This window comes from Pleurodeles waltl, chromosome 6, assembly GCF_031143425.1.
Source record: "Pleurodeles waltl isolate 20211129_DDA chromosome 6, aPleWal1.hap1.20221129, whole genome shotgun sequence".
NCBI lineage: Eukaryota > Metazoa > Chordata > Amphibia > Caudata > Salamandridae > Pleurodeles > Pleurodeles waltl.
Window position 1 is genome coordinate 1,320,151,289 of NC_090445.1, and position 27,987 is coordinate 1,320,179,275.

The 27,987-nt window shown below is 40.0% G+C and overlaps 1 long non-coding RNA gene across 1 annotated transcript; it reads left to right on the forward strand.

The window, feature by feature from the left end:
* The first annotated feature begins 7,604 nt into the window (after positions 1-7,604).
* LOC138300819 (uncharacterized) lies at positions 7,605-26,744 on the forward strand. The gene is made up of 3 exons (XR_011205016.1): positions 7,605-7,760; positions 21,221-21,271; positions 26,550-26,744. It is a non-coding gene; the product is annotated as an uncharacterized lncRNA (long non-coding RNA).
* Positions 26,745-27,987: the final 1,243 nt, after the last annotated feature.

The following is a 27,987-nucleotide window of genomic DNA, read 5'->3' on the forward strand; positions in this document are numbered from 1 at the left end:
TTGAGTTTAAGACTAGTGAGGGGGTTTTGCGTTCATGGATGCCTAATGCTCAGGGGTGGCCAGGAGTTTTTAGGTGTCAAGAATGGGTGGAGTTCAGACACAGACGGGGGTTTTTAGGGTTCAGTGATGGATGAAGTTTGGAGGTGGGAAGGTTTTTTTAGGTATCCCTAAAGGGCGGAGTTTAGGGGTGGTGAGGGATTTTTAGGGTTCACGTATGAGTGGAGTTTAGGGGAGTTAGGTGTTTTTAGGGTTCAGGGATGGATGGAGTGTAGGGATGTTTAAAGTTTTTAGGGTTAATGGATGGTCCAGATTTTGGCTGGCAAGGATTTATAAGATTCAGCTGGGTAGAGGTTGGGGGTTGTGAAGAGTTTTTACGGTAGGATTGGGTGGAGTTTAGGGTGGCGGAAGAGTTTTAAAGAATCAAGGATGGGTGGAGTTTAGATATAGAAAGGGTTTTAGGATTCAGGGATGAGTTTAGTTGTTGTGAGGGGTCTTAGGTGTCATGGATGGACGGTGTTTGAGGGTGTGTGTTTTTTTTTATGGTTCAGGGATGGGTGGAACTTGAATGAGAGAAGTTGTTTTAAGCGGTCAGAGATGTTTGGAGATTAGGAGTAAAAACTGGGTTTTTGGATTCAGAAATGGGTGGAGTTTAGAAATATTGTGGGGTTTTGCAGTTCAGGGATGGGAGGAGAGGCTCCACGGTGGAGATGGGGGTCACAATTTTCAGTGACACAGCACTCGGGACTCATTAAGTCACGGGGCGTCAGCTGGGCTGGGGCAGCGCCGGGCCTGCGGAGTAAGTAGTCGAACTCCAGCAGTGACCACGGCTTCGCGAGCAGGCAGCATTGCAGAGACAGGCAGCTGCATCGGTCCTGGCATCATCTGAAGTCAGTGCAACTGTTTTTTCTTGTTTTACAACCAGCTTTCACTCACAGTGGCCCAGAGATTGGAATAGGCACAACCAGGCGAGTCAGGGTCCACAGCAAGTAAACACTGAGGCTGGTAGGTGAAGACTTTGCTGTCCCTGAGACTTATTAACAGGTGGCAATGTCAGTAAAACCCCTTGGAGACACTTCACAAGCAGGATTTCAGAAAGCAGATTCCATTTCTTTCCCTCTTAGGCAGAAGCAGCAGCAGCAGCAGGTCAGCACAGCAAAGCAACAAACATAGTGGCAGATCCTCCTCAAGCATCAAACTCTTCTCTTTGGCAGAGGTTCCTCTTGATCCAGAAGTAATCTAAATGTCTTGGGTTATGGGTCCACTACTTATACTTATTTCTGCCTTTGAAGTAGGCAAACTTCAAAGGAAAGTCTAAGTTGTTTTCAGGATTCTGCCTTGCCCAGGCCTGGCCCCAAACACACACCAGGGGGTTGGAGACTGCATTGTGTAAGGACAGGCACAGCCCTTTCAGGTCCAGGGGTCATCTCCTCACTCCCCACTCTAGCCAAGGAGACTCATCAGTGTTAGAAATGGGGTTTTTGGTTGGCAGTCAGGTTACCCCCTGTCCAAGCAAAAGCCCTCACTCTAGTCAGGGTAAGTCACACACAATCCAAGATTATCCTGTGCCCACCCTCTGGTAGCTTGGCACAAGCAGTCAGGCTTAACTTAGAAGGCAATGTGTAAAGTATTTGTGCAATAAATCATACAATACCACCATATAGCACCACAAAAATACACCACACAGTGTTTAGAAAAATATATAATATTTATCAGGATAATTGTAGGTCAAAACGAAATAAAGTTGCAATGTGAATTTGTAGAGATATCACTGGAAAGTGATATAAAATGTCTTAAGTCTTTAAAAAGCAAACAAAGTCTCTTTCAAGCACAAAGTACCTGGTTTGGAGTGGAAAATCTCCTCAGAGGGCCACAGAAGAAGAGATACGTGGAAAAAGGGTGTGTGCGTCGATTTCTCCACAACACACACGGACTTGCTTCATTATTTTTCACGCAGGGAAGTCGTGCGTCGTTTTCCGGCGTGCGGACAGTCTCTTTCTGTGGATCGCGGGGATTACCAGATGTCCCGGGTCTGTGCGTGGATTTTCCTGCTTGTTTTCCGGCTGCGCGTTGTTCTGCGGGGCTGCGCGTCGAAATTACGATCTCACGGCAGGCGTTGCGTCGATTTCTCCTCTAGAGGTCGGGCGGCGTTGTCCTTGCAAAGCCGTGCGTCGAAGTTCCGGTCGTCCCTAAGGCGTCGCGTCGATCAGCGTCGGTGTGCGGCGTTTTTCTCGCCGCGGAACAAGCTGTGCCTCAAAATTTTCGCCGCACGGAGCGTCCAAGTGAAAAAGAGAAGTATTTTTGGTCCTGAGACTTCAGGGAACAGGAGGCAAGCTCTATCCAAGCCCTTGGAGAGCACTTTCACAGCCAGACAAGAGTTCAGCAAGGCAGCAGGCCAACAGCAAGGCAGCAGTCCTTTGTAGAAAGCAGACAGGTGAGTCATTTGAGCAGCCAGGCAGTTCTTCTTGGCAGGATGTAGTTTCTGGTTCAGGTTTCTTCTCCAGCAAGTGTCTGATGAGGTAGGGCAGAGGCCCTGTTTTATACCCAAATGTGCCTTTTAAGTGGGGGAGACTTCAAAGAGTGGCTAAGAAGTGCACCAGGTCCCCTTTTAGTTCAATCCTGTCTGCCAGGGTCCCAGTAGGGGGTGTGGCAGTCCTTTGTGTGAGAGCAGGCCCTCCACCCTCCCAGCCCAGGAAGACCCATTCAAAATGCAGATGTATGCAAGTGAGGCTGAGTACCCTGTGTTTGGGGTGTGGCTGAGTGAATGCACAAGGAGCTGTCAACTAAGCCCAGCCAGACGTGGATTGTAAGGCACAGAAAGATTTAAGTGCAAAGAAATGCTCACTTTCTAAAAGTGGCATTTCTAGAATAGTAATATTAAATCCAACTTCACCAGTCAGCAGGATTTCATATTACCATTCTGGCCATACTAAATATGATCTGCCTACTCCTTTCAGATCAGCAGCTACCACTTCAATACTGTATGAGGGCAGCCCCAATGTTAGCCTATGAAGGGAGCAGGCATCTCAGTAGTGCAAAAACGAATTTAGGAGTTTTACACTACCAAGACGTAAACTACACAGGTACATGTCCTGCCTTTCACCCACACAGCACCCTGCTCTAGGGGTTACCTAGGGCACACATTAGAGGTGACTTATATGTGGAGAAAGGGGAGGTTTAGGCTTGGCAAGTACTTTTAAATGCCAAGTCGAGGTGACAGTGAAACTGCACACACAGGCCTTGCAATGGCAGGCCTGAGACAAGGGAAAGGGGCATCTTAAGTGGGTGGCACAACCAGTGCTGCAGGCCCACTAGTAGCATTTAATCTACCGGCCATATGCACATAGAGTGCACATTACTAGGGACTTATAAGTAAATTAATAGTCCAATCAGGTATGATTCAAGGTTACCATGTTTTAAGGGAGAGAGCATATGCACTTTAGCACTGGTTAGCATTGGTAAAGTGCGCAGAGTCTAAAAGCCAGCAAAAACAGTGTCCAAAAAGTGGAGGGAGGCAGGCAAAAATTTAGGGGTGACCACCCTAAGGCTGTCAGGTCTAACAATCAGGATATGCAGGACACTCCTCAGCTCCCTTTGTGTCACTGTCTAGAGGGAATTCACAAATGGCTCAACTGTCAGTCTGACCCAGATGTGGATTCTACAAGCAGGCAGAGGCACAGAATGGTTAAGCAAGAAAATGCCCACTTTCTAAAGTTGCATTTTCAAACTTACAATTTAAAAAACAACTTTAACAAAAGGTGTATTTTTAAAATTTGAACTCAGAGACCCCAAACTCCAGATCTCTATCGGCTCTCAAAGGGGAAATTACCCTTAAAGAGATTTTAAGGCAATCTCCATGTTACCCTATGGGAGAGATAATCCTTGCAATAGTGAAAAAACGAATTTAGCAGTATTTCACCATCAGGACATGTAAAACACACTAGTACGTGCCCTTCCCTTTTAAATACACTGCACCCTGCCCATGGGGCTGCCTTGGGCCTTCCTTAGGGGTGACTTAAATGCAGTAAAAGGAAAGGTTTAGGCCATGCCAGGTTGGCATGGCAGTTTAAAACTGCACACAAAGACACTGCAGTGGCAGGTCTGAGACCTGCTTACATTGCTCCTCATGTGGGTGCCACAATCACTGCTGCAGGCTCACTAGTAGCATTTAATTTACAGGCCCTGGGCAAACACTGTGCACTGTACTAGGGACATTCTAGTAATTAAAATATGCCAATCAGGACATATTAAACACCAATACTAACACCATTTAGACAGAGAACACTTGTTCTTTATCACTGGTCAGCAGTGGTAAAGTGCCCAGAGTCCTAAAGCCAGAAAAAACTAAATTCAGCACAGGATCAAAAACAGGAGGCCAGAAACAAAAAAGACAGGGAAACCACACCAAACGCTGACAGTTCTAACAAAATACAACCCTGGTTCAAATCTTAGAGCCCGTGCATGAGCCGAGCCCTGAAAATGTACATCATACAATACACATTACATAAAATATGATTAAATCGCCCCTAAATTCAAAAAAGTGTGTTTCCTTAACATGTGACAGTCTGCCATTAATAAATCATATTACAGCACTGTACTGAGAGGAACTTACAAAAAGTAACAGTTTTCAAACATGAACTATTAGTGCACTAAGAAGCAAGACATTTGTCATGTAAACACTTCACGTTACCAGGATTTTTATAGAGCAACAATGCAATCCATTGAATCAAGCACAATAGTTTTCTGAACAACTGACATTGTGAACTCACATACCTGAAAGGGCTTTCATACACAATAATGAAATAAAAAGAGTTTTGGTGAAATAAAATATTTGCCGAAGATCACACAATTTAAGCGGGGAATTTGTGATCGATCCAGGTTTTCCAGTTTTAGTTTGAAAAATCAGCCAGGAAATGGTATCTATTTTTCTTTACTTATGTTACAGCTTTATTTTGATCTCTTTGTGCATTTTTCTGAAGTTTTTACTTAGTGGAAACTAGACTCGAAGGTAATGGAGCACTTTACATGATTGTTACTTACACTACACCTTCACATTCTTTGTGTTATGCAGGGGGAGATTAAATCATACACCTAGACACATAGAATGTTGAAACAACACCGAGACTTGAACCTGGTAGGCACCTCTGGCTGTAACGCCTCATCCTGGGTAGAGGGAGGCAGGCAAGCAGAAGCTACGTGTGAGGCGAGGTGGCGGTGCAATAGGCTCAGTACTGCAGGGTCGAGGTTCACAGTGCACAAAAGCAGCCAGTGTCGGGTCGGTTTGGCTTGCTCACCATCCAGTCCTCCCCACCACAATAATACTTCCAATAAGAGCTTGTGCTGCCAGTGCTAACGTAAGGTATCATAAAGAAAAAACACCTCATCGGGGGTCCAGTGCTGCTCCACAAATAATATAAGGGTTAACACTGATGCCAAGCGGATGGTATTCACTGTCTTTCCCTGGAACAGGTTGGGCAACAATTGTGGAGGATGAAAACTTGCTCAGCAAAACCCGGCAGCCAGCACTTGCACAGTCAGAGATCAACAACCTCCAAAGATTCAATTAAAAAAGCCTACAACAGAATCAATGGAGGGTTAAAAGTCAAGGCACATAGCCCGGCTATTATCGCTGAGGAGAGGGATGAGGTAGACTCATTGACAATGTCTAAACCTGTCCCCAAAAATACAAAGCAGCAACTGATCCCAGATTTTTTTAGGAGAAAATATCTCCCTTTCAAAATATTGATCATCCAGAGCTCAGAGGCAAGGGTACTGCAGAAGCCACATGAAAGCTTGGCTTGTTATGGGCTTGAAGTTCCAACAGGACCTCGGGCTCCCCCACCTCTAATCCCTATCAGCAGCCCTTGAGTCTACGATTGGATTTCCTTTGCCTCCTATGGCCAGTCCATGCCTGGTCTGTGTGGCCTGTTTCTAAGCCTTCAGTGCTTAATTTGTAAAACAATAAGTGAAGGTGCTCAAAGTTTTTTCAGTAAACTGTTGCCAGTGTTGCAATAATTCCAGTTAGCAAATACCATCACTACATTGTTTTAATTTCATTTCGTCTCCACCACCACCCACCACTTCTATTCTCCTTATCTCACTCTTGCAGGCTATTTTTGATCCCGTCTTTCTTCCTTTTTCATGGTTCCCCAACCTTTAGCTTTCTTCTTCTGTCTTCCCTTTCTCTCTCTCTTGTTCGTAGTCAAAGTATGATGATGAATAAAGTACTGGTCCTCGAAAAGGAGTCCTAGTGCCATCCACCTGAAACCCCCAGCACAAGCTAAGCACTTGTATTATTTGTTGAGTCCAATGTGTAAGTATCATATGATATGGTTATGCATCACATGTCAGGGATAATTTGGGAGAGAGGGCCTGCAAACTGTTGACCCCTAGCTACTTCTCCTTCTGCATTATTGATAGCTGTGCCCCTTCTGTTGTGCTCCTTGTTTTTAAACATGTACTTGAGAAATTCCATTAACATAATATAACACTGGCCAGTCACTTTAGTACTTTCTCAGTCAACACACACACGAAAAGTACGGCTTTCTCGTTCAGCTCAACATCCTGAACCTTTTCCTTTTTTAATAAAAGCTTTTATTGGGGGTTTTATAAAAATATTTACAGATTGGAGCAAAATTGATAAGAGATGCAATTAAAATTAAACAATAAGTAGTATGAATCAGTAATAGTCATACATCATTACTTTTACATCTCTCAGAGTTTATCTTTAGTGTCTATGAATCCTTCTCTTGCATATCTCTTAGTTCTTCCATAGATATTGCGTATTCCTCTATAATTCTCCATCCATGTGTTCTCTACATAAATAGCGTAGGTGAATGTGAGAAAAATGCTAAACGAACACTAATCAAGACCAACGGAGTACTAGACTTGCGAGACCAGGAAATAAAGAGGAATATTTTTCTTGGGAAGGAATTCTAATCCGTCTCGCCACTTGCGGTTAAATTGGGTGATCGGGAAAATATTTCCATTCCACAAACCTCTGTTCCCTTGTTCACAAATTATATAAGCATTTTGGAAACAGGCTGTGATGTTTACGCAGACCTTTAAAGAATGGACACTCGAACTTACAGATACATTAAGGGTCCTTCTGACAACTACCAACCACTCTGGTCACGCGGGTTACATCGTTATACATATTACACACACCAACCTCACGGTACGAACACACACGTTTCCAACTCCACCCTTTACCTACTTTAAAATTATTTTTGATGACACTCTCTGTTCCTTTGTGTCCAGACTAGCTTATCAACTGGGCACGAGGAAGTGAATTCTTTATTTAAGCAGACAACTCCAAAGAGCGCTGAAGTGCATATTAAATGCTCATAGGAACCTATTTGAGAATGGAATAATGCAAATGATAAGTGTGAACTAATAATGAATCGACGAGACCTAATTTCCTGGCTGCCTTCAGTGTTTTTATTTAGGAACCACCCGAGCCTTAGGTTGGCAAGGTGTAAGGTGCATAATTGCGACACCAGCTATATAATTATTAGTTAGTGCGGAATGACAGACGCTCTCACGAATGTGAGGCAGGCCTCTTGACCTGGATAGTCACTGTCCGGTGTATATAAGCAGTACCCTTGGACAGACTAAATACAGCTCGGAGAATCCGGTGTTTCTTCCTCAAGCAGGCAGTGCCACACTACCCGAGAGAACCATGTCTGCCAAGGGCGGAGGACACCACCACCAGAAGACGCAGTGCAATGATCCCTGCCAACAGACAAACCCCTGTCAGGACCGTAAGTGATGGCGTGCTCTTAGCAATGCTTCAACCTGGGCTTCATGTTGTAGGGAAAAGATACAGCACTTAGGAGCCAGTGAAGCGACGTGATAAGAGTGGGACAGGCATTACCATGTAGCATTACCTCCCCATTGCCGGCCATTACATGTTTGGGGCCTGGAATGGGGAATGCCTCACAGGTCAGGAACTACCAGTTTTTTACCACGTTTTTCCAGAAATTCAGGGCCCTTTAGTGTTGAAATGTTCCACCTGAGTATGGTAGGTAGAAAAGTGGACATACAGGCAATGCTGCCTGGTGAATTCACCACCCAGTAAAACGTGTAATATTGAAAAGTGGTGGTAATTCCACAATAGATCGCTGAAATACCACTCTGCGTAACTCTTAAGGAAGCCCTTAGCACACTATTAAGGGTCATGCTTCAAAACTAGTTTCCCAATTTATTTCTGTCAGGATGTAGATAAACACTGGTGAGCTGCTTTTGAGTTTAAGAAGGTTGCATTCATCCCCATAAATGTATGTGTATTGACATAGAGCAAGTCAAGCCGATGAGCCATAGAGCGCGGTAGTTACTTGTCGCCGGGATATAACTACAGATCATGTACTTCAAGTGGGATTTCATATATTAGTATAGCAGGTTTTCTTAGACTACACAAAATAGGTGATATTACAGATATATTTAAATGTCAACCAAAGGGAGATTACATGATTTATCTAGTGTCACGCAATTTCTTCCATGTGTCAAAATTTTTGTTAGAACCCTTTTTAGTTTCACAATAGCTTTATTCGGCCAGCAGACCATCAAAGCAATACAATACAAAGATAAGCAATCATCATAATAAATAATAAAACAGTACAAAACTACCATCAACCAAGTTTAAAATAGAATAAGTAAAATAAAATCCCTGATTTTCCAACTTAAAATCAATTAAGGTCATTGTTTGTGTAAAGGTTGCGTATACGCCAAGCCGCTGCTAAAAACTTGCTTACTGCGTATATTAACATATTGGAGTTGTGACTTTTTAAAATCCTCAAGGCTAGGTCACATTTTTTTATCTTCAGTTCCCGACAGATTTTGCAGATCCATTTGGACCTTGGGACTAAGTAAGCAGGGCACAAAAACATAAAATGTTCTACTCTTTCAGGGGAATTACCGCACACAGGGCAAATATCAGAAGTGGTATTGGATCCCCATCTGCTCGTCAGGGTCATCAATGGTAATGTTCCAAAACGGAATCTGGCGTACAGTCCTTTGCCTAGTAGGTCAGGAATTAAATCTAGGTATAGCTCAAACTCTGGGTACCATTTAAAATCAATAAAGAGATTAGTTAAGCGACCGTTAAGTTTATGAGAAATATAGTTGTTCCGTATATGGGACCAGTAAGCGCGCTTCAATGCTTTTACGTGGGACTTTTCAAGTTGGTGGGTGTTCTCCCATAAGTCTCTCAATCCTTATGTGCAAAACGAGCTAGATACGTATTTGATCCATGGGATGGAAGTAGAATTAGAACATTTTAACAATTTTAGAAGTGAGGACTTATATACGACTAATTCTGGGACTATCCATAGCCTCACCCAGTACAGCAAAGGTCGTAAAATGATTAGGTCAGCCATTCGTTTAAACCCTAAGTCTAGAAACAAGGGGGTTAATGGGGTGCTAATGGGGCATGCACATAGGGCCCATGCAAAACTATTCTCGATTTTAGTTATTCTACTACTATCGGAGAAGCCCCAAATCTCTGCACCGTAGGCAGCAGCACCTTGCGCCTTGGCCACATAGATCTTTATTGCTGGGGATACAGCTTTGGCCATCGTACTCCTGTAAAGGCGCAGTATGGATGCTGACCGATGTTGCAAGAGCCCCGCACTCTTGCTGACCTGTTCCTCCCATTGGGGTGAATCAGTAAGCCTCACACCCAGGTAATCAATGGATCTAACCTGATCCAAAATGACGCCGTCTAGCCTTGTAGTGCATTTCTTTCGTGGGCCAGAGCGAAGCACCATCAATTTGGTTTTCTTCAGGTTCAACTCTAAACCAGAATTCCGACAAAAGAGATTAAATTTGTCCACAAGGATTTGTAAGCCCATAGGGGTTTTTGAGATGAGTAGGGAGTCATCTTCAAAGAGAAGAATGGGGATTTTCTGGTCGACTAATGTGGGTGCATCGTTCTGACATGCCCTTAGTTCTTGCACCACCTCATTAATAAATAGGGTGAACAGGAGTGGTGCTAGGACACAACCCTGTCGAACACCCCTTTTAATGGGGAATTTATTAGTCAACTCGCCTTGGTTGCCCCACCTCACTTGCGCACATGTGCCCTCATGCATGCGTTTCAATAGGTGGATTATATTAGCTGGTATCCCTATTTTGTATAGCACTTCCCACAATTTCTCCCTTGGGACCAAATCAAAGGCAGAACGCAAATCAACAAATGCTCCATATAAGGTTTGCTTTGCCAGGACTACATATTTCCAATGTAACACTGTCAGCCTAAAGGCCTGGTCTACCGTACTTATCCTTGGCCGGAACCCCGCCTGTAGCGGAGAAAGAATCTGCTGTTCCATAACCCAACTCGATAGTCTACCTAAAAGCTGTTTGGCGAAGATTTTTTGCAGGTTATCGATTAGGCTAATCGGTCTATAATTGGTTGGGAGATTTGCGTTACCCTTTTTATAGATGGGGATAATTTCGGCACCCTTCCATGTCCCGGGAATTTGTCCTCCTTCTGTGATTTTATTCGACAACAAATTGATATACCAGGTCCATATGGATGGCTCGGATCTATAAAGATAGCCTGGGATTTTATCTGATCCTGGGGCTTTGCCAGGTTTCATGGAGATGATAGCTTCAGCGGTTTCTTCTAAGGAAAAACAAATATGACCCTCTCGATCGTGTAGGCTCCCGTCAGGGGGAAAAATATCAAGGTTGGCATTTGGCAAAGTGGGGGGATCTAACCCCACATTGTCATTATCAGGAGCCCCAAAAATGGTAATTTCCTCATAAAGAAGAGAAAAGTGCTCCACCCAACTTTCGGGTTCAATGTGGTTTCTAAGATTTGACCTACCCCCTCTCTCGCGTTTAGTTAACAATTCCCAAAAGAGCGTGTTATTGTTTGTTTTTGAGGCATCCAACAATTCCTGCCAATTAGAGTCTTCCTAGGATTTCTTTGATTGTGAAATAGTCTTCTTGTACACGCATCTAGCTTGTTGAATTGCCCCCGGGGTCCCACCCTTTCTAGCCTTTTATAGGCCAGACTTGGCTTTCATACACGAATCGTTGAACCATCTACTGTTAGTCGAGACCCCGCATCGTGGGCTTGCCATAACCTTTTTGTAAAAAATACTTTGGAGTTTAACAATCAAGTTTTCATGTATATCAAGAAGTGGAATAGCCTTAGGATCAAGATCTTCGTAGGCTGACAAGTTATCAGAAAACATTTGGTAAATCTCGCGTAACAAGTAGGGATTCAACAACACTTTTGGCCACCCTATCTTCGTATAGGCATTATTAAAAATAGCGGGAGGGACCATTGTAAGTTGCGTATTCAGGGTTCTACCAAAGATATTCCCAGAGAGGGTGAGTAACAGGGGATAGTGGTCGCTCTCACACCTGGAGTCTACCCTCATATCTCTCAATAATGGCCAAAGTCGCACATCTACTAGGAAGTAATCAATAACACTAGTCTGAGAGCCTCGTTGGAATGTAGGTGCAAGGATTAGATCAGAGGGAGTACGGCCATTACAAGCCCTGAGGCCAAACTTTAAACATAGTGAGGCTAGCTGGACTGCAACTCGAGAACGTGGGCAGGAGATGTCACCATTCAATTGTGCAATCCCCCATAGTTCATCCTCCTCCGCAGTTAGATCGCTAAAAAGCACAGAGGGTTCGAAAGTGCAATTTACATCCCCAGCAATAATTAAGTAAGAATTAGTTTGTATGGTATCTAAAAAGTCAGAAAGTAAAGTTAAAATGCGTGATTCTGATCCGCGTGAGACAGATCGGGCGTATACATTAATAAGAATTACATTAAAATTCTGTTGGAAGGAAATTTGTAAACCCATCAGATCAGGACAATCAAATTTTAAAACCTTATAATCACACTGAAGTTTTGTGTTCAAAAGAATTAAAAGTCCCCCTTTAGCTCGACCTGATACTTTCTCGGATGGCTGCGCAGGGATATTGAAGGAAAGGAACCCATCTATGCTGGTTTGACCCTCGACCCAGGTTTCTTGGAAGAGACACACATCTTGGGACTTTATATAAGTGACCCAGTCTGTATCATCCAATTTCCTCGCAAGGCCAGCTAAGTTCCAGGTCATTATGGACAAGCCAATAGTGTCAGTTTCAATACCATAGGTTGTGTGAGAAGAATCCTGTTTAGTCGTCTCATTGATAGTAATCTTGTCAGAACTATTTTTTTGAGATTCCTCTATATTGTCCCCAATAGGAGCTTTCTGGGTAGGAGACAGTCATACAGAACCATAGTGCATGAATTCACCTTGTTTCCTGGGATCCCTTCTGTTGATATCGGCAATAAGACCAGACTCAGGAGCCTGCTTTGGATCAACTAATTTGGAGACTAGCATATTGCCTCCTCTTATTTGCCCCTTGTGCTGGCACACGTGTGCAACAAAGTCAATGAGTTGGCCTGCCATGGTTTTATCTAGAAACGCAATTGAGATTACATCAAAGTTTGACCCAAGGGGACTCCATCTTTCAGTTTTTAGGATGTCCGAATGAATAACTGAGAGTCATTCCTGTCGATAGCGTAGCCAATGGATAACCTTGTTAGTCCGGGACTCTTGGTCCTCGACAGACCTAGGTGGCAACTTCGGAACATTAATTTAAAAAAGTGTTGCCTCCGTGCCTAGACCCTGTGCCTTTCAATGACATGTCTGTGATGCTGTATACTCCTTGGGGGGGAATAATGTAAACTGGATCGTTTGTCAGGGGGTTAGCAGGCAGCCTTTTGGTATTAGAGGGAAGACAGTCCATCTTACCTAAAAAATTGGTAGGAGTATAACGCCTCTTGGATGAATGGCTATTCGATGGGGCAAGGGAGCTATCGATGACATCAACACCATTCGCTGCCGTAATTCCATTGGCGATGATACTATTGCATCCTATATGTTTATTGATAAGTTTGGCTATATGGGGGATTAAACTAACCTCTGCGGCACCCTTATAGAATCCAGTACTTTGGGGATAGTTAGTTGGTCCTAGTAGAACCCTTGATTTAAAGAATAAAATGAGTCAAAACCGTGTTTTTTTCCTCGCATTTTTCTGCACCTGCAAAAGATCGTGGTGGATCGCTAGTTCACCTAAACGTGGGAAAGGGGAAAATTCGGTGAACATAATAATTTAGGGTGGGTTTTAAGAGCCCTTAGCGCCATCCTGATGACACATTAGAGTCATTTTTTTACGCTAATGTGGCGTTAGATAGACACAAATGGCGTGTCATATTTGCAAAGTGGTGCAATGCATGCACTACATCGCTTTGCAACGCTTTGCGCAACATATTGCCTGCACCAGGCATAAAATATGCAAAGGGGGCATTCTTCCATTAGAGGGGGCAAAAAAAATGTTGCAAGGAAATGAAATGATTTCCTTGCACCATATTTTTTGGCGCTCCTAAAGCCTGCCCAGAGCAGGCATTAAAAGGGGGCATGCCATTGAATACCATGGGCTCCTATGTACTCGGCAGGATTAGAGCCAAAATGTTGCGACTACTCTTGCAGAGTACATCAATAGCGTCAAAAATAATGATGCTATTGCCCCTTACTCTGCGCCATGGTGCGCCGTAATTTAATTATGCCGCACACATGGTGGCGGTAGCGGGGCACCAAGGGGCGCAAGGAAAGTGGCGTTTCACTGGATGCAGCACCACTTTTCGTAGCCCCTTACTGTTTCTCCATAATGTTTTGCCGCATCAAGTGCAAATGCCATTGTTTCATCGCCAACCAGCTAAACCCCTCTAATGCCCATAGATGCATCAGAGCACCTTATTTCAGTGAAGACCATCTAAAACTGAATGTAATAGCACTTCATCTAGGAAAATCCCACAAATAAGATGAGCATAATGCTCCTCATACAAGTCATAAACACTAACGTACTATGGAGCTTTCATGGTTTCTGTCTTGTTGTAGTTGAATCATATAGAAAAAAGATCTTTCCAAATGTTTGCTATGAAGCCATTCATCGCTCTCTGCATTTTGTCCTTACAACCATAGTATCCCATTTGTATAGCTTTGACATACATACTCTGGAACCAAATACAGATAAAATCGTACATGTGTTTTTCTTTAAAGCTTACATTTATCCAATTGTTCTTATGCAGGGTCTCGTATTTATTAGTCAAAAATAAATGTATTCGGAAGGATGTCCATATGTTATGTAGTCTGGCAAGATTAAATATAGGTTTGCTCTGTGGTTCTGGAGTGAGCTACCAGCATATCAGGGGCAAACTACAATCACACTAACAACCATTGCCATATGCCCCTTTCAAGCGGAGAAGGACAAATGTAAGTCCGTAACTAAACATATTAGTTGCAAACGTTTTTAAACTCCCCATGATGTAAGGTATTTGTTTGTAGGTGTCATGTATTTATTTTTCTGTCGAATGTGGGGTTGGTGCACATTACGTAGTAACAACCATCAGAGGACATTGTTCTTTACAATTAAATAGTCTAATTATAATAAAGTTGAAAGAGGGTGTTACCGGAAAGGATAAGGTGAAGGTGTTAAAAGGGATGTGTCGAAGAAAGTTCACCAAATTAAGATTTCGAAGAGGTGAAACAGCAGTGTGTTTTGCGGATATTTAGTGGGGTCGCAACCCACTCAGAGAATCAGGATGGGAGTGGTAATGGAGGTTACTTAGAAAGCCCTAAAATAACAAAGTTACTCCAGTTTCTTGATTGACTTCTAGAAAATCATCTAAAAAGAAACAGCTCTGAAACTGTAAACAACCAGAGCAGCGTAACACATATTCCACCCTGCACGCCCTAAAGTATGCATTGGTGTGGTGCAACTCCTTATTGTGACTGGCCATCTAGAACAGTCCATTAAACATGCATTTACACAGTCTGACATATCTAGTCTGGGTGCTTCACACAGGGCACGTGTGTTACATAATATGGACCCTATTTTATTTCCCCCTCCTCTTCCAACTGTAGGTATACGTAGGGCTTCAAAAGTGCTGCTTTCTCCTAAGACACTAAAGCAACGCTAATGAACACCAGCTTGTGTGTCAAAAGTATAAGTGTAATTCCAATCTTCTCCAAATAAAAGGGCGTATTTACAAGCCTCTTGCGCCGTTTTGCGCCACACTAGTGTTCATTTTTTATGCTAATGTGGCGTTAAGTAGGCCATTTTCCCATGCCATATATACAAAGTGGCACAATGCAAGGATTGTGCCACTTTGTAACCTCTTGCACCACATTATGCCTGCACCAGGCATAATGTACACAAGGGGGCCATTCCCATACAGAAAGGCCCGTAAACATGCTGCAATCAAATTTACAAGCTTTCACTGTGCCACTTTTAGCGTAATTTTTTAACGCTGCCGTTCTGTTCAATAAGCCTCCCTACACTTTGCAGGATAAGCGCCATCATTTTTGGTGTTAATCCTGCAAAGCTCCACAATAGCGACAACATTTGTGACACTATTGTCCTAACGTGTGCTATGGTGCGCCGTATTGTAAATATGGCACACACATGGTGTAGTTAGGGAGGTGCAAGCCGATGCAAAAAATGATGCACCAATTTCTTGTAAATATGCCCCAGAATTTCGTAAATCTTTTAACCTATTTTAGGAGAACAATATGTTTACACTCCAGTCCTGTTCAGAAGGCACACACAGCATTGATGCAATATCACTTGGAAGAAACAGGAATGTGATAAGAACAACAAGAATATCACAACAGCATCACTTAATTCAATAAAAAAAGTTGTTCTAAGCATATGTATTAGTATCCAAATCAGTCCCATGAAAGAGATGAAAACAAACTTGTGCAGTCTGGGCTTTCTTTTGTCCAAATATGGTCATTTGGTGTAGTCCCACATATTTTTAAAATGGATATCAACACTACAAGAGCCAAGATGGATTGTGTAAACTAGTAAAACCTCAGGACTGAAACATGGTGTTGCCTCAAGTTTGTGTGTGTGTGAGTGTGTGTGAAAGAATGTGTACCTTTATTCTTACATATGTGAGTCATCAATTGTGAACTTAGTGAGTGAAAATCTTTATATATGGTGAAACATGCAGTAGTATCTACGCCTTTTAGTTACAGCGGGGCTGTTGGTGTGAGTGTCTGTGTATGTGTAAATATTTTTAGGCATGAGAGATCTGGCAACATAGTTGTTTGTATATTTTCAGCTAAGTATTCTCTTGGGAAAAGAGTTGTCTCCTAGATGAAGGAGGTGTTGCCTTTTATGAATTTATATGGTATCATGGAAAGTGATGTATTTACTGGAAGGACACGTGGTCTTGTAGGATGTGCAGTCTAGTGAAATAAGTCGTGTAGGAGAAGTTATATTTTTTTGATGCGGTCCAGCACAAGAATTTGAGTCATAGGTGAAGAAGATGTGGGTTAGTGTGAAGGGAATCAATTATATAGCAGAAAGTTATGTCAGGTGAGAATAGGGTATACTAATGAAAAGGGAATGGTGCAGTGAAAAGAGTAATAATCTTGCACAACGAGGTTTGATCTACTAAAAGAATGGGGTGTGAGGGAAGAGAGAGTGGCCCATTAGTTGGAGAAATTAGTAATTTTGCATAGCTCATCTCATAGAATGATGTCCTGTATAACAGAAGCCCAAATATTGCTCGCCATTCTCTCCACCCTCTTTAAAAGCATGCCACCTTATTTCACAGGTACATCTTTAAAAAGACTTCAGTGTGTTTTGAAGCCTTACATCACAACAGTATACTATAGCCAAGTAACGACAATTTGGGTAAAATCGTTTTACACATACAATTATAACATGCAGGACACTCCTTCATCTTATTGTGTAGTATGCAGATATTGGATTTCCCTGTTTTATTAAATTCTAAATCAGAGTGATAAATAGAATATTATTTGATCCTTCGCATTCTTCTGTTTCCTATGTATTTTGATCACGTAGTGACTGTAGTTCAGATCCCCAAGATTCTGGCCCTCATTACGAGTCTGGCGGTCCGACAGCCACATTATGACCATGGCGAAAGTGCCACATCCCACCGCCAGCACGGCCACTTTTTCGCTGGGCATCTTAATCCGCCAGGGCAAAGCTGCAAGCAGCGATGACCTGGGGATTACGACTCCTGTGTCTGCCAGGTTTTGTATGTCGGTTCCACCGCCATGCAAAGGCTGCTGGAGACGGGGTGCTGGGACCCCATGGAGACCCCTGCACTGCCCATACGCTTGGCATGGGCAGTGCAAGGGCCCCCATGGGCAGCACAGTCACACTTTTCACTGCCTAAATTACAGGCACTGAAAAGAACGACGGGTGCTGTCGCACAGGACACACCCCAACATTACTGCTGGCTTAATTACGAGCCGGCGTCAATGTTGTGGGTAGTTTCCCACTGGGCCAGTGGGAAAATGTAATAGGGTCAGCGAACAAAAGACCGAACTGGCGGTCTTCCGACCTAACGAGTTTGGCAAGCGGCCTCCGCTGCCTGCCAAACTCATAATGAGGCCTTCAGTGTATAATTAATTAACATCTCATCAATCATTTTTCGTCATGTACCGTCAGTCATCATGGGCTTTGCAGTAACTGCTTTATCAAAGCTGAAAAGTTATGTTACACAGTTTGTTATTCTGAAATATAACCAGTCCAAAATATAGTTGTACAATCATTATCCTATACACACACATCACCTTATATGTTGTTAAGTACATCTGCTCAGTCCCATAATGATACCTGACGTATTGGCCCCAGCCTCTTTAACTTGATGTATATTGCACGTATTTCATTTCTTTCCCTATTCAACGCATTCCTATTCTTAGTGAAGTGTTCGTATATGAATATGCTACATTTGTTCCACAACATACCCATTACTGACATATTTTCAATTCTCATTTACATTCCATTGACTTATTACCTTATTTAAACCCTATGTTCACCAATCTTAAACCCAGCTGCTGGTACAGCAAACCCATTCCATAGCAAATAATGGAGGCTAGAAGTTAACAATAAAAACCAAATTAAATAATGTTAAGTTAAATTAGACAATTCCAACAATGTTAACCATATAAAAAAGTTTAACTTAGTTCTACACAATCTAAACATAAAACACTTTTAATTTAATCTAATATATTTTACTGACATTGTTTACATTATAAAATGTAACATTATTTGAATAAAAATTATTCAAGAACTTTTAATTATTTTTATGCATTACTTTAAATACCCTTAATAGAAAATAAAAAATATATATGTTTTAACTTTAGGTACTAATTTATATTATATTTTAAACCCTAAAAATAATTGTAATTAAATTCAATATATTAAAATATTGAAGTTGAAATGAACTACAAATTTAAATTTGGGGCTTATTTGCATAACATTGTAAAATATGTTTTATCTTTCGGATAACTATATAAAATTATTTAAACACTAATATTTGACATTCAAATACTTTTCTATTTTTTTAAGGTTTACTAAGCATTGACACTCTCCGGTGGTGGAGAACTTCACATACATATGAACAGTTACTATAAACTTAATTAAAAAAAAAAAAATTACATTATTGTAACTATATTAAATTAAACAAAAACTATGTTTCAAACAAAAATTAAAAACAGCCCACCTAAAGTAAACATTATGTAAATAAATTGTAGAAATTCATGATAAAATGTAATTTATTTTTAAAATAATAAATGTTTATTAAAATATCAGATTTATCCCTGAATAATATTTATTTTTATAATGGTGAAATAATGTTTTTAAATTTAACATTACTTCATAAGATTACTTCATGAGGATCTATTTTCAGTCCCTCCTCCATTATCTTCGATGGGAAAGTGATGCAGCATCAGTGGGAGGCTGGATGTACTACCGCTCCTTTTTGTCTGTAGCAACTTAATACACCTAAATTTGGCTCAACCCTTTGTTTCAAGGGGTGGAGACACATAAATCTACTCTTTTGAGTAACTTTACACCTGTAAATGGTAAATAGACAAAAGTAATAAAGTTGTTAAAAAGTGTAAGAGTAAACTTACATTTGTAGATTTACTCATGTGTAAGTTTACACTTGTCACTAGATCCCTTGACGCATCTCAGAAGTGACTGGACATCTTCTTAGTAAAAAGCCCTGTGAACTGCAAGTGATCACCTTCTGTAATCGATATTGCAAATCTTAAATGCAAATGTGAGTTTCAAATAAGTGAGGAAGATTCCCTATATTGGTGAGCTCTATCATTAACTAAACTAGAAGCAAGAAATGTATTGACATAACTACAACATAGTCCAGGGCCAGAGCCTGGATTAAACATGTAGGACCTGAGTCGCAAGCTTCATTTTACATAGTTTTACTAATTGCTTTCCACAAAATGCAATTCACAAACTTATGGGTGTAAATTTCCACCTCCATCTTTTCTATCTTTAATCTGGGGAGATCTCCACACATGTAAGTTTAGTACTTAATAGTACACGAGGCAGTGAGCAAGGAGAGTGGGGGGGACATGGGGAGGAGCTACCACAAAATGGGAGGGATCTAGGAAGGAGTGAGGAGGGCTTAGGAAAGCATAAAAGGGGGTGTAGGGAGGGGCATGCAAATACAAACACCCACCCACGAAAAAGCAAGCCCATTGTTAGTCACAAACTAAACTACTAAAGTGATCACATCCCAAAAGATAGCAAGATAGTGTAAATGTACACCAGCCCAGCCTTGGAGTAAGTCTAGCACTACACGTAGGCTATTCTTAGGTACTGCAATTGCCTCCTACAAAAAACATGATGGAGGCAGGGACTTAAAATAAAATGTAGTAGTAAATATTGTTAACACATTAACTTATTTTGACTTTTTAATAATATTTATTACTTTAATGTAATATTAACAATATAAACAAGTAAAAATAAATACTGCATTATAAAATATGTTAATAACTTTTTGAAGGTTACAAATAAAAGTAACTTTAATAAAATAATTCCATTAACTTCACTAAATCTAAATATAACTTATATTAACTTTTGATACATAATAAATAAATAAAAATATTTTATTTTATGTAGATTTCTTTAATCCCTAAAAACAATTCATATATGTACATTAAATACATATTCAATTGAACATTAAGTATTTTGCTCTGCATTTAATATAAATATATCAAAATAATTTACATTAATATTTAATGTAAAATATTTTTAAAGGTTAATAAATGTTTTTGCATTTCCATATTCTCTACCAAAGTGAGATCTCAAACATAGTGGGAGAGACCTCCAACAAGGTGGCAGAGGTCTCTCCCCACATGTAAAAAGTTGCTAGCAGCATCAATACTTTAATAAATTTGGCTCCACACCTTTTTTCAAGGGGTAGAGACATGTAGGCATGCACACAGAAATGGTGAATAGAAAAGAATGGTAAACGTACTACATAGTGTATGAGTAAATTTAGACATGTATATTCAATCATGTGTAATAAGGGCCAATAGCCCTTGAACATTTATATAATTAAACCTTCATTCCATGACCATACAGGTTCTTGTATTATTCCCTTTCTTTAATTGGTAAATACCTTCCTTGCTGCAATTACATTTGGCCTGTAAACATTTCCCAAATCAAATGTTCTGTCTTTGCGTTCTGGTGTACCCTGCTCTAACATGCAACAGCTATAAAAATGCTTTTCCAGTATGTTTTATCAATGCCCTTTTCTCTTTGACATATAGTTCATGAAATGTGTGGTATTCTATCAGTTTTGATTCATTGATATTCCAGATTGTCAAAATGAAGTCTGTATACCAACCTCAGAAGAAGTACATCGTTTCCACAGAAAAAAAGAGAGCTCAGCAATATTTCCTCGCAGTTCTCAGTCATTGTTATTTACCCAATCAGTTAGAGTAACATTGAGTGAAAAAAAGGTTTCTAAACAAGAATCTGCATCACAAGACGTGAGAAATTACTGCACAATTGAAAATGAATTGTGCACATTTTGGCAGGAAAACAATCTGACAACATTTGCTTTGGGAACATTGATCAGAAAGAGGAAAGTCTTCTTCCTCTTTCTGAAGTATGCTGAAGTACTCTGTGCAAGCACCGATAATGCAGGATATCCCTATTATCAAGCAGAAAACTCAGAATGGAGCTGCAATTTTATCTGACACCATTAAATATGACTACCCCAATACCAAATGATCGATTGGTGTCACTGGCAACGTTAAAATGGACTCCTATGTTTTTATAAACCGCTTAGAATAGATTTTTATGAAAAAAACAGAAGTGCTTGTGTTCACTATGGCTATCGTTTCTCTCATTTCAGCATGTGCACCCGTGCCACAGTGCCAGGATAACACACAGAAGTGTGCTCCAGGTAAGTGAATGTTATTCAGAATGAACAGGATTTGTTTCTGAAGTGCCTAGGGCTGGGTCAGACTAGCTGTGTGGCAGGTCTGACAGGTCAGTCTGTGGGCCAGGTTTTGTCTATTTGTGGGCCCGTTTTATGGCCTGATGGTCCATTCTTTACTGTTGATTTTCTTGAAATTACCATAAGCATTACCTTCAGCAAGCACAGCCGCATGCAGTCATCTTTATCATGCAACCTTTTATTTTCATGGCAGGCTATTTCTTTCACAGCCCAACCGTGGTCAGGGCCAGGAATTTCAAAAACACAATCCTCCATGTGACCATATGATGTGATCTTTGAAACATGTTTTACCTCTCGAGGACCAGATAATCCAGCCCTTGATTTTATTCATATGGGGCGACGTTGATAGTGTAAGAAGTCCTGAAAACAGGAAGCTTAATATAAAACATACCTATTGTCAAAAATATTTGCTCTCAAATAATTGACAATGTGAAAAATCTAATTTTAAGAAAAAGTTAGATAGTTGTTACTTGATGACACCAACCTCCCGCCACGTGCTGATGTTGACAAATTAAGAGGAATTAGGACTTCCCTATATTGAGGATCAAATAAAGTAGCCACACTCCTATTGTTGATCAAGTGCTGGAGAAACCCTGAGGCAATCCTGGTCAGTTCTTGTCTGACTGCTTAACATTAGATGACGTTACCAGGATTCCATGGATCGCCTATGTGCAAAATACCTGCAGAAGTATTGATATAGCTGAGGTTACCACCAATCCACAAGCATGTAACCTCAATTATAAAGAAGCTATCAAAAATGCATTCCTGGAGAGATGTGGGAGTCTAGAATTGAAGGCGCACTTGACCTGGGCACAGTTATTAGTTATGTTCAGTATCTAAAATTAGCTTTTTTAGATTGTGTTGGATAGAAAAATCATATCAGTGTTACTTTTTAACCCTGTTCAGGCTAAATAAAATGCATTTCAAGGTAGCTTTCCCAACCCAAAAATCATGGTAATGCACATTACCTCCATGTAGATGTAATAATATTACTAACCAGAGCATGCGTTACATTATTCCGTTTTGCCCATTGCTCCCGGCTCTCCACAAACTTTCTTTGTCCAATATGGCATTGCCTAAGTGTAAGAAACCACATTTTAGGTTTAAAGCTCCTGCAGAGGTTGCCGACTTTAGAATTTTGCCATGCTGTCCTAAATATTCTTAACATAGCTATGAAAATAAGGAACCGTTATGAAGACATATCATTGGAATAAGTTTTTAAGAGTGTCCATTGTATTTGTTCTCTCATGAATTTTGTGAATTTTTTTGACCGATCTTATTTTATTGAATTTTTATCCAAGTAACTTTATTGATATTTATTTATTATGTTCCTTATTGTGGATTATTGCAAGTGCAGCTTGCAGCTTTTACGGCAAAATTTGCTGAATAAAGAATATTTGATTTGACTTGACAAATTAAGACATGCCTAGACTGCCCATCAAATTTGTTTCCCTCATACTAGCATAATGGAACATTAATTACCATTTTAAAATGTGTGGTCTCCTGGCTTTTTTTATATGAAAAGTTATTTATCACAAATAAAAACATATTAATTTTTTCAAGAACTGTTATAAGATCAGTCAAAATACAAAACATACATTTGGCTACTTAGGAATTCAGGCTGCAAACAGGCAGAGTGAAAAATTTACCTGTAGGTTTAAAAAGAAAAGCCATCTTTTAATGTATTTGGAATAAACCTAAATGATCAATTTTAATAGGAAAGTAGAATTGAAAATGTTTAAAGGAAAAACTCATTAAACAGTAATTCAGGTTTCATAGCAGCTGTAGAGAATGTCAGGACAGGGGTCGTCCAGCAGGGTCATGCCACTGCATGGGTCTCTTTTGTTGACTCGAACAGCTATGTCCTAAATGCTCTTCCGTCATAGAATACATATTTTAGGAAGCACTGAATTCTGGAAAAAGGCATAACTTATTTAAAGGTTAGAATTTTTATTTCACATCAGCAGTATTAAACAACAAGACCATGCCTAAAAGTATCATGGTACCGGGTTCCCAAATGATCATGCCCAGAAACATTGATTCTGACTGGTTATTCCACCCCAGCAAGAATAGCTTGCATAAAAATGGGGACTAACATGCTGGTCCCAGAATTACAGCGGCCTTTTCCTCATGGACCTGTTTTAGCACAGAAACTTCCTCCTGATTTCAGTAGGAGAAATTGCAGGAGGAATATCTGTGTGCAAACAGCAGTGGAATAACTGGTTGTCCTCACCTTGTGAACTTAAAATCAGGCAGGACAGGATCCACCATGGTGCTATCATTCCACCACCTAATAATCGCCCCCCCAAATTTTTAATTGGCCTTTTGGGCCAGTTTCCAAAACTTCAAATGTGTATTAGAACAATGGAACGTTGAGAGCTCCATTGAAGCTAAGGAAGCAGCTCTGAGCTTAAAATGGCTGGTATATGCCTTCTTCTCCAACATTTCAATGTTTGTCTTCTTGCTTCTCCCTTTCTAATTTAAAACATTATACCCTCAGTGTGTGGATTGTCCTAATAGAATTTTAGTCCTTCTGCCTCGGGCTATACAGGTTGTTAAAGTCACTCTCCTTCATTATAGACCCTCTCCTGTGGCTTGGCCCTATAACATGGGTTCAGGGCCTTTAACAACCCATATAGCCCTCAACACCGGGCTATAAGGCTATAGCAGAATTAGATTTACAATCATAAGTAAGCAGAATAAAACATTGATTTGGGCAGAAAATATAATTTGTAGATGCATTGCATCCACTAAGATACTACACATCTTAAATTCACAGCATCTAGACATAATTTCTAAAGAGGTGATAAATACCAAAAAGCCTGGTATATCAGAATCTTCATACTCCTTAATCACTGAATGAAACAATTGAAAAAAAGTTCCTCTTTTCAGATAAAACAATTAATGATAAAATTGAAATGTATCTAGGGTCCTAAGTTGTTATAACTTCTAAAGTGCACACTTTTATCATAAAAGACCTTTTTGTTAACATTCCAAACCTTACAATTTCTTTGCTTTCATAGGGGCAAGATGTAATAAATGATATACTGAATCCCCTTCGTATGAGCCTATATTTAAGTAATGAGTCATAGCAGTGTATCCCAAAGTGTTGGGTGCAACTCACTGGTAGATAGTGAGCCAATATTTTTGAGTTGAGAAAGTCCAACCAATAACTAGATAAAAATGTCTTTAAAATCTGTATTTATCTTCAAAGGCAGAGATCAAATGTCAAGCTATGGCTTCTGACAAAGTGCTGTCTATTTTGTAACACGGAAATTAGTGTTTAATGCTCCTCTAGCTTTATGGTTAACGAAGGAAAAGTAAAGTGACTTGTATGATGATCTTGCTGGGGTACAAGGAGTGTGAAAGAAAAAGACATAGAATGTCATTTTTTTGTAACATACCAAAAAATGTAAGTACCTGTAAACTGATTGTGTACATTCTTATGAAAGCAAAAACGAAGCACATTTATATGTAATTCTGAAGTATGATGGAATAAGATTTTAATAAGATCAAAACAAATCAACACACTCTACTTGGTGATGCAAAAACGATATTCACTGAAAACCAATTTCCAAACATTATCATTAGTGTGCAATATAGTTTTATCAGTAAAACTCTATGTCTGAGTACATTTAGAGCCATTTCAATGGTAAATGTGCTGGTTGTAAATTACACTGATCTTCCACACAATGCTAAAGTTACATTAAAATATTGTTTGCCTTACGTCAATTAAAACTAGGTGAGTCGCAAACAGTTGTTGTCTTTCTAAAACGTTTGGGGAGCACTGTGTCATAGACTTAAAGCCTTCATTATGAGTGTCAGTTTCCTTGCTAATTTTTCTAAAACAGTTTGGAAAATACCTTTTAAGCAATAGTAGTTATGCACCTTGTAAGTGAACCTCAATGGAATTTAAAGGTTCAGCAGCACAATATTTAAACATTTCCTTAAGACGAAATGAAACCTTTTCCTCCTGTCCTGTTTGTTGCTCTAGAAAAGCCATATATGGTGGTGTCATACTACCCTTGATAATAATTATTTATTAGCGTTTCCATATAATCAATATTAAAGCACACATAACCAATACAATGTCATGTTTAGAACAAGGATTATGTGATGAATAATATGATGGTAAAGGATAAATAGTTACAGTTACAGAAAATCTGAGAGTAGGTTGCATTTTACTTCTCATACTTTAATTGTGTCAGGTATATCCCATATCCTCCTCCCGTACAGGACTTATCTCCTTATTCTTTCTACTTCCTACCCACCCCCGACATGAATTTTTTTTTAGGTTTCATGTTTAACCTCTAGTTAAGCAAGGGTGGCAAAATGGAGTCAGTTTTGGTGCTTTTATTCATTTTCTTTCCGCCTTCTCAGCTGGATTTTGAGTGATGTTACAGCTTATACCTTTACAGCAGTGTGCTGATTCCCCTTGTATTTTTTGCCCCTTCAATCTATTGTGCACCATTGTGATGCCATCATGCTCAAGAAGGCTATTTGCTTCCTCATTGTTTTAACTTACCAAATTGGAGTAGTGCGACTACCCAAACCAATCTGCAGAGTTTTTTTCCACCACATTCACATACTGCAAAGAGCACACTCCATCAATTGATCTCAGGCCCTAAGCCTAATAGGGAAGGACCAGCAAACAAAACTAAGGAATTCGCAAAGGCTGATGGTATGCACCAGGCAGGAGTGACAGCCGGAATGGATGCAAAGGCTGTCAAGGGTGTAATATCCCATCATCTTCTGCTCCTTTGACATGGAAACAACTCCAGCCAGTGTATTTCTTTCATCCTGACACACCCTCACACAAGCTTTCCAAGTCAAACATCAGAAGACAGAGAAGAGTGTAAAGGGAAATATACCTAAATTAAAACAACACTGAAAAGGTAAGGGTGGCCTTCCTTCACCCTCACTTCCTTGGTATCCTCCTTTTGCAGGATTGAATACAAAAAGCTTATTGAATCTCCTCCTTTTTACTATGGCTGTATATGCATCATCTCAGATTTTGCTAAATTTCACCATGGTTGTTTTTCAATTCACTGGCTGTTTTTGCTTACCAGAGAAGGTTCGCTGAGAACGTTTACTTCAGATATGAATAATACACTTTAGGCTATAACAAATAGAAATGTTTAGATTGCAGATACTAGTTGACTTAACTTTTTAAATTATGTCATAATTTTAGTTTCATCATTGACTTGACTGTCTGTCTTTTTAGTGGATCCCTGCAACCCATGTCCGCCTGATCCTTGCCAAGACCAGAATCGAGGGCAATATTATGGAAGCAAGAAATGTTGAAGAGGTGTCCAAAGCATGGAAATAATAATGTGACAAGACCTTCATCCTACAACTATCTCTGATTAATGTCATAAGAGTCTCTTACTTCAAAATTAAAACCATTTCTTTTGCCCTAGTGTTGATTATTTGTTGCCTTCTTTCACTGAAAAGCAAAGCATTTGGAGCTGGTGAAGAACACTTCAGTACATACTTTAATACGCTGAAATGTGATGACTGATTAAAAGTGTGTTAGATTGAACCACCATACCTCAAACAAATTTTCCTAACAGTTTAGTTGGTGGTAAAATTGGACACAAAGTGCAATGTAAAAATAGGAGATTTATATTTTAATTTAGTGCTAAATGCGCATATTCTAAACTAGTGATGTGTAAATTCAGACCTTACAATGGAAGGAATTAAGCGAGCTTTTTACAGCACATTTTCGAAATACATTGGCATGTCTTGCCAAGAAAGCTTGTACTTCTAAAAGGGATTTGTTTGGATGGGTGTCTTCGTCCAAGAAAATTGTGAAAACATCCTTTAAGGTACATATGTTCTTTTACAGCAAAATGTTTGTAAATGTTACAGGCAGCCAAAATAATCTCGATATGCCATTGGAGGAGGCATCCTATCATTTTCCATAAAGTACACAGCTGTCCATGGCTATCAATTCACCAAACTGCCAAGGGTAGCAGAAGTCACATCACATGCTCTTTCACCCCCATGACATCAAAGTAAGTGATATCATCATTATATGACCTTTGACCCAATAATATCCCAGGAAGTGATGTCACATGAGATTCTAACTGTTAATATAACATGAAGTGGCAAAACTTAAGTTAAGAACTGAGCATCAAGTGCAGGGTCAAATAAAAACAAAAGTTGTGAAAACCCAGAAATGTGTATTTCAGTCACTACCTTGTTTTGACCAGAGTGCCATCAAGATATGGTAGGGGCGCTTCCATAATTACCAAGGTGCAATTATCATATGTAATCTAAAATGCCTTGGGACAACAGTTGTATGCTCAAGTGTTCATCAATATGGCTCTCCTCCCATGTGATATCCCATTTGCAGCATTATAATCTCCATAGGCTATTATGGGATCATAATACAGCCTAATATTGCGTCAAGTATGCAACGGAGTAACCCCCTCCCCAAAACTCTAATTCAGGCTCATAAATCTAATGTCAAGGGTTCAATCCTGTTCTGCGTTAATTTGAATGTGACCTCAGTTGGATTTACTAAGATTAAAATAATTCAATACAATATATATATATTTTAATAAAAGTAAAAATATTAATACCAAGACTTTTTAAAGATGCTTACGGCTCTTATTGTCCCTGATGGAATGTTGAAAGCTAAAACTGTACTTAATTAA